Consider the following 8,423-nt stretch of genomic DNA (forward strand, 5'->3'; position numbering starts at 1 on the left):
AAACCAGAAAATTGGAGAAGCTTCGCATTAAGCGGATGAAATTGATATCTTCACTGGCGTTCCTCAAAAGGTGCAGAGATTCAAAGGTAATACCAAACGCAGTTAAAATAACACATCACATAAAGTCTTCTAAAGCTAACCAAATACTACACAAAGCTAGCGAATTATTATTAATAGAGAGAATACAGCACAATAGGAGTGAATTATCTTACATTTCGGAATCGCTAAAGCAGTTACACTTAGATATAAGCAATAGTGTATCTATGCATTATTGGAATATAATCGATAACATAACACAACAATCGGCTGATAATGTGTTTAAACTAACAAAAACTAACCAAATTAATACATTTTCTAGACTACATAATAAACAAATCCCTACTGAAAACCAAAAATTTAAAAACAAAACTGTACTGAACTTGACCAACACTGTATTAACCGGTGACATGGTCTCTATCCTTTCTAAAGGCCTTAACTTTGCCGTTACCCCACGCACAATTCCAGTGGATGAGATAATTGCTGAGGTAGAATCAGCAGTTAGACTCCTTCCACATAATGAGGCAGAGATGACTAGACATGAGGTTGCTAAAATAATTGAGAATAGCAAAGTTCCAAAAGTAAATATTAGCTCTAACGAGGCAAAAGCCTTAAGAGAGCTGCGTGTAAATAAGGATATCCAAATCCTAGCAGCTGATAAAGGCCGCACTACTGTAGTGATGTCACGAGCCGATTATGATAATAAAATTAGAAATTTACTAGAGGAAAGTACCTACATTAAAATTAAACGAGATCCAACTAATACTTTAGAACGTAAGACCACTGCAATAATTGCAAATTCATTAATCCCTAAAAAGGAGCAATACCTAATTAAGCCAAGGGCCTCAAAACCACCTAGACTCTATGGGCTACCAAAGATTCATAAAATCGGCATCCCATTACGACCCATAGTCAGTACAATTGGCTCTGCCACATATCAATTAGCAAAATATATAACCAAACAAATACAGCCCTACATCGGTAAGACATCTTCATTCATAAAAAATTCAGAACATCTTGTGAATGTGATTAAAGATATTAAACTTACTCCTGATGATATTCTGGTAAGTTTTGATGTGATTTCTCTATTCACTAAGGTTCCAGTGGACGAATCGCTTAAATTACTTGATACACTAGTAAAGAATACCGGTTTACCAAAAGATATTCCGAAACTTGCTGGCCATTGTTTAAATAACACTTACTTCTTATGGAGAGGAGATTTCTTTAAACAAAAGGAAGGAGCAGCAATGGGTTCTCCTTTATCCCCTGCTATAGCAAATTTGTACATGGAAAACTTTGAAATAAGAGCACTTGCCTCGAGCACATTAAAACCATCCTTTTGGTTTAGGTATGTGGATGACACTTTGGTTGTCTGGCCACATGGTAAAGATACACTGAATGATTTTCTAAATCATCTCAATGTACAAAACCCGGCCATCCAGTTCACCATGGAAATGGAGGTGAATAACACACTCCCATTCCTAGATATTTTGCTTGGACATGGCCTAAACGGTAAAATAACACACAGCGTTTACAGAAAGCAAACGCACACTGATGCCTATCTGAATGCAGAATCACATCATCATCCAGCTCAGAAATCCTCTCTTATCAAGACGCTCATACATCGGGCTAAAACAGTGTCAGATGGTGAGAGTCTAGTGAGAGAGATTAAACACGTTAAAGACGCACTACGACAGAATGGCTACAATAATGCTCAAATTAACAGAGCACTGAATGCCAAATCACGATCGCAAAGCAATACTGCTGAAAGCGACCAGATTGTTAAAACAATAAAAATTCCATATATCTCAGGAGTAACTGACAAATTAGCCCGTGTTTTGCAAAAGCAAAACATTACAGTAAGATTTGGTACAGTACACAAAATTAAAAAAACTAGTATCTTGCACTAAAGACGCATTACCTAAACTATCAACAGAAGGTGTATATCAGATTAATTGTTCATGTGGCAGCTGCTACATTGGGCAGACGGGACGTAACATCAGCGTAAGACTAAAAGAACATCAGAGAAATATTAAATTATCTCAAACACAACTGTCGGCAGTGGCAGAACATGCTTGTCAACAAGGACACTCAATTGATTTTGACAATGTTGCAGTGGTGTGTAAAACTAATTATTACTGGCAAAGACTAATTAGAGAATCCATTGAAATTGAGAGGAACAAGAATAACTTTAATCGCTCTGACAGCTACCGGCTTAGTGCGGCCTGGAAGCGTATTATTGAATAATACACATTACATTTTTATTTAAAGAATTACTAATCTACAACTCATTACTAATCATAACCAATGACTGATTACTAATCGATTATATAATTACAATACCCCCCCCCCTCCGCCTTTAATCACTGCACCTGATATGAGTTAAGTGATGATGTCACCCTGCTGCTCTATATAAAACCGGGAGCAAGCGAGGGCTTTACCATTCTGGCGAATTGCCCGATGACGCTGGATGTATTTACCAGCGAAACGTCGTGCTCAAACTGTGAATGTGGATTAACTCAACACACCGGTGGGCTGAAGTAGTGAATTATTTGTCTTTTGTCAACGTGACACTTTTTTGCTGATTGGCCGTGTCGGGTGGTGGAGGGTTACGACACATTTATAAATAAACGCGATCTAACCCAAAAACCTTTATTATGGTTAATCACACTGTGTGTGTGTACACCATGTTAACCATACTCTGTGTACACTATGTTAATCACACTGTGTGTGTGTACACCATGTTAATCACACTGTGTGTGTACACCATGTTAATCACACTGTGTGTGTACACCATGTTAATCACACTGTGTGTGTACACCTTTTTTAATCACACAGTGTGTGTACACCTATATTAATCACACTGTGTGTACACTATGTTAATCACACTGTGTGTGTACACCATGTTAATCACACTGTGTGTGTACACCATGTTAATCACACTGTGTGTGTATGTACACCATGTTAATCACGCTGTGTGTGTACACTATGTTAATCACACTCTGTGTACACCATGTTAATCACACTGTGTGTGTACACCCATGTTAACCACACTGTGTGTGTGTACACCATGTTAATCACACTGTGTGTGTACACCATGTTAATCACACTGTGTGTGTGTATGTACACTTATGTTAATCACACTGTGTGTGTACATTTATGTTAACCAAATGCCAACGTTGGCTCAACGTTGCATGTTTACTGGGTTTGAATTGAAATGTTGTGTTCTCGATGGAGTAATTTCTGCCCCTCTAAATTTTTCAACGCTTTTACCGAACTTAATTCCCCTGTTTGTCGTGGTCAAATTCTTGTAATAAAAATGTAGTCTACTACATTTAATACAGGCTATGACAATGCATAGCCTGTATTAAAATCGGCGTCAATTAATCAATTCATTGCCTCCTTTCCAGCTTATAAAAATAAGATTTATGGACGGCATCTTTAAAAAAATTTGTGCGGGTGGGAAAAACGCCGCGGTCCCTAAACTGCGGAATCGTCTTGCGCGGCGAGCAGGCGCCGCGTGTCTTAGGCGCGCCTGCCCCGTGCGCGTGTTAACGAGTTACGGACAGCATCTCACACACACACAAAAAAATAAGTAGCACGTTGAAGATTAATTTATAAAGTAATCGATCAATTAAGAGGCTCTTTTAAAGCAATTTACAATTTTTTTGTATGGACGAATGATTTAATTTAATGTTTTTTTGGCTAGGTCAATGAAACGCCGCGGTCTCTAAAGTGTGGAATCGCCTCGCCGGGGAAGCAGGCGCCACGTCCTTCTCTCACGGCGGTGAGTTATAAACTATTTCATTATTGTTGTTATTATTATTGTTATTATTGTTAATCTTTAAAGCTTGTGATCAAAACGTCGTCCACTTCCCGTTGCCCACTCGACTTCTTCTTCTTTACCTTTTCGCTCACTTTAAAATAAGAAAGCATTGTTTAAGAATAAAACGTTGTTGTTATTGTGTGTAAGGCGTTTCCAGGGTAGTCCTCGACTTACGACAGAGTTGCGTTACAGCGACCAACACCGTAACTCGGAAATATCGTCCTTAGCCTAGCCGGGAGTCTTACAGAATGGTGATAATTTAGCAAAAACAGAGATAATTTACAGTAGTGCAGTATAAACTATATACCGCATGTATTTATTACAATACTGTATTGCACAGTGAAATGTTAGCCCCAACAGTCTGTTAAGGCTAAACGGAGGGTTTTTGTCTTTGTTTGTGTGTATGCAGACCACGTATTCCTGAGTTTCCGTCCATCCGTGGTGGCGGCTGCAAGCATAGCATTGGCCCGTATAGAAGTAAAGCTGCCCTCTGCGTGGACTCTGTACATGCAACACTTCACTGGCCTTGCCTGGGAGATGATCCTGCCATGCGCGGAGCAGCTGATTTGGTGATTTGCACGACAAACAACACAAAGCTCTCCTAAGTGACCGTTTAAGAGACCTATTAAGGCTGAGTTGTGGCTCACGAGGCAGCAACGTGCTCTTTTCTCTCCACAATTTTTGTTTACAAACCAATACCAGTTACCCGTTAAAGCCGAATTTACCCAAGGGAAATTGAATACAGGTTATGCATCGCTGCCCAAACCATCACTGCTGCCCAAACCATCACTGCTTTAAGATTAACTGTTAGTCACCGGAAGGTGAAAGTGTCTCCCAGATCAAATGAGCAATGTCGGTGGGACCAAGGTATTCGTGTCGATTCAACATTCACACGGTGGAGGCCAGTATCTCCAGAGGACAAATACTGTTGTCAAGTTGGCATGACGAGAGACTACTAAAAAAACCAACGAGTATGCCATTGTGCAACAGATGGCAAATATTTTAAACAATATCCATGTCGACTAAATGAAGCTGATATGTGGATTCCTGTGCGTGCGAATTTCACGTCCTAGTCCATCACGGATGCCCTGAGACTCGGTGAGGGGCCCCAGCATTACCCATGGTGCCTTGTGACTCATTGGTAGATGGGCCCTTATGGTTGAGGTTTCTCATCACCTTGCTGAATTAAATAAGCAGATGAAGACATTCTTACGGTGCTGTTGCTGGCTTCTTAGCATTTTGGGCCTGTGCTTAGCGACCGTTATTTAAACTTAACAACATTAAGTTGTACACTCTTAATTTTTAGAGATTGGGAAGTATGCTTTTCAGATTTTGCCCCAGGGTTGTTTCCACTTATGCTATATTGAGGACAAACTACTACAAACGACAGTACTATGCAGTGGTGTTAATTACTGCAGTACATCCCATGTGTTTTTATTGATGTCAAATTCTTATATTGCTGTCAAGGGCACGGTGTGATATTGGGTTCAAGGATTACAAGATGGCTTGAACCTAACATGATTAGACACACAGGCATGGACCTGTGTGTGTCAAGATGGGCTTGAACCTAATATGATTAGACGCACAGGCATGGACCTGTGTGTGTCAAGATGGGCTTGAACCTAACATGATTAGACCCACAGGCATGGACCTGTGTGCGTCAAGATGGGCTTGAACCTAACATGATTAGACCCACAGGCATGGACCTGTGTGTGTCAAGATGGGCTTATACCTAACATGATGAGACCCACAGGCATGGACCTGTGTGTCTGTACTAACTCTACGTCCTCCCCCTGTGTTCGAACTCTTCAGTAAATACAACTTCAACAGGAAGCAGGTCATGGAGCTTCAGGAAAATCCTGCTGTCCACTCTGAGCAGCCCTCCCACTCAGCCTCAGCCATACCACGTGTGCCTCGTCACCAGTCAACTCAACAGCAGCAGCAGCAGCCACAGCCACTACAGCAGCCACAGCAACAGCAGCAGCAGCAACAGCAGCAGCCACAGCAGCAGCAACAGCAGCAACAGCAGCAACAGCAGCAGCAGCAACAGTAGCAACAACAGCAACAACAGCAGCAGCAACAACAGCAACAACAGCAGCAGTAACAGCAGCAGCAACAGCAACAGCAGCAACAGCAGCAGCAGCCACAGCAACAACAGCAGCAACAGCAACAACAGCAGCAGCAGCCACAGCAGCAGCAGCAGCCACAGCAGCAGCAACAGCAGCAACAAATGATGCAGCAGCAGCCACAGCAGCAGCAGGAGGAGCAGAAGCACTGAGTGCCCACGCCGTGCCCCCCACGCCGTGCCCCCCACGCCGTGCCCCCCACGTCGTGCCCCCCACGCCGTGCCCCCCCCCACGCTGCCTCGTGCCGGCCAAGCATCTGGTGCCCAAGTCGGTGCAGACGCCACCTGTGGAGGTGGGTCAGGAGATGGAGTCGTCGTCGCCGCCGCTGCTGCTGCCGTTCAGCAAAGAGACACTTGGCAACATTTGGGATGACCACGATTTGGCCGCGCAAGCCGCGTGTCAGCAGGAACCTGGCCATCGAGCCGCACAACAGATAGATCAGCAGGCTGTGCGGTGATTGCTGTTGCGTTTTCGGCAGGGCACCGATTTCAGGAATGCAGAACACGGAGCGAGTTGTCGGTCAAAGCTGCTCAGCTCGTCAGAGCTTTGGTCGGCAAGCTGTGGGGGGGTGGGGGGTGTTCAAGGAGGCTGTAGATTCATACTCTTTGGTTCTATTGGGTAAAGTCACGTAGGTAAAAAATAAAATAATAAAATTCTCACGACGTTTCGGCCACAACACAAGCGGCCTTCATCAGGTGAAGGGACGAGACTGTCTGGAGGACAGCGCTGGAGTGAGCTGTAGATTACCGGCAACGAAAGCGTCGCAGAATCTTCGCGACGGTTGCAAATTTCAATTAATGAGGCGTCGTGCCGCACGCAATCCCGTGAATATCGCAAACCGACTTCCGCTGGTCAAGAGGCCAGCCGAACGCCGACAAATAGTGGGTCGGCCTGCAGTTAAAAGCCACGCTGTTCAGGCCCAGCTCCACTCTGGCCATTTTATGTTTGGCCATGAATTCAAATGGCCAAAGAGACATAGTAAGAAAATGTCTTCAAGCCTAAGTGAGCATTGGTTGATGCTTATTTTCACGGGAGTTTCTCAGCCAATTAAGGTATTTTTTAAGGACACGTCTGTGAAGCGATCGTTGCCGTTCCACAAAGCGGCACTTACTGCGTCAATCCCGGAGGAATAATTGGTCGCGAAAGCCTACGTGTTAAACTGGAATAATTGTAGAATCTACCTCTTGTGTGGGAATTGAACTGGCGACTATCTGGTTATAGGTTGGACACTTTTATCACTGCGCTACACTGAACAACATTACCAAATACACTGAACATAATGTGCCACCTGTTTAGCCGTTAAAATAATTGAGAAACAAAAATAACCATGCGTGGAATTTGTACCAATCTCATGTCTCTGTTTTGGGGCATAGTGTTAGCCCAAAGCCACCCAGACACTTCCATTAAACAGTGAGAACTGTCTGCTACTTGTTTTTATATATTGCGTCCTTATCACTTATGCACCTCTCAGAAAGAACGTGTATTAATGAAATTACGTGTAATTGTAGGGATGGCAAAGTCAGTTTCGAAGTTTTCTGCATCGACATGTGAAAGATGCTGCTACGGACAGGTGTAATGCTGTAATTTCATTGTGGATAATTATGTACACTTTAAATGGGCACATTTAATTCTGTGTGTGACTGGGTGACAGCATTTAGATTCAGAATTATCTCTTGCATGTGAGACAAGGGAATCATTAATTGTTTTAGACTATTAATTTAGAAGAAATTATGTTACTGATAAAACTGTCTTCCTGCTCAAACGATCATGGCATGATATTCGTATTTGTGGTCCTGATCCAGTGTTGGTAATTCCTTTAATATCACCAACAAAGAGTATTTAAACCTGTAATTGACGAAAAAATCCGATCATAACAGCGCAGGTTGTAAAATCATGTTTTACTTGCAAATAAACATGAACGGTTTCTTTATAAGCAGTGCATTGTGGTTCTCTTACCTTTGGTCACTGTCAAAATAAATCTGAGCAAATCTGACCGACTGTCAGGTAGCACCAATACAGAGATGGGTAACTCTAGGCCCATGTAGTCATTGATCAGACTCATCATGTGTGGTATCATCACCAATACAGAGATGGGTAACTCTAGGCCCATGTAGTCATTGATCAGACTCATCAGTGGTATCATCACCAATACAGAGATGGGTAACTCTAGGCCCATTTAGTCATTGATCAGACTCATCAGTGTGGTATCATCACCAATACAGAGATGGGTAACTCTAGGCCCATTTAGTCATTGATCAGACTCATCAGTGTGGTATCATCACCAATACAAAGATGGGTAACTCTAGGCCCAGTCCTTGATGGCAATGATGACAATAGAATTTTAAAAAATGTATATATGGATAACTTCAAACAAAAATGAAAGCTTTATAAGAAATATAACCTTAGCTCCGTGTAGTTGACGTTGGCCGTGTTAT

The 8,423-nt window shown here is 42.6% G+C and overlaps 1 long non-coding RNA gene across 1 annotated transcript; it reads left to right on the forward strand.

The window, feature by feature from the left end:
* Positions 1-3,584: 3,584 nt before the first annotated feature.
* On the forward strand, positions 3,585-7,907 carry LOC142909005 (uncharacterized). The gene is made up of 3 exons (XR_012932059.1): positions 3,585-3,823; positions 4,272-4,431; positions 5,675-7,907. It is a non-coding gene; the product is annotated as an uncharacterized LOC142909005 (long non-coding RNA).
* The last annotated feature ends 516 nt before the right edge of the window (positions 7,908-8,423 follow it).

Source organism: Petromyzon marinus, unplaced genomic scaffold, assembly GCF_048934315.1.
Source record: "Petromyzon marinus isolate PM22_M1 ecotype Great Lakes invasive population unplaced genomic scaffold, UKy_Petmar_22M1.pri1.0 PM_G_Scaffold_11, whole genome shotgun sequence".
Lineage (NCBI taxonomy): Eukaryota > Metazoa > Chordata > Hyperoartia > Petromyzontiformes > Petromyzontidae > Petromyzon > Petromyzon marinus.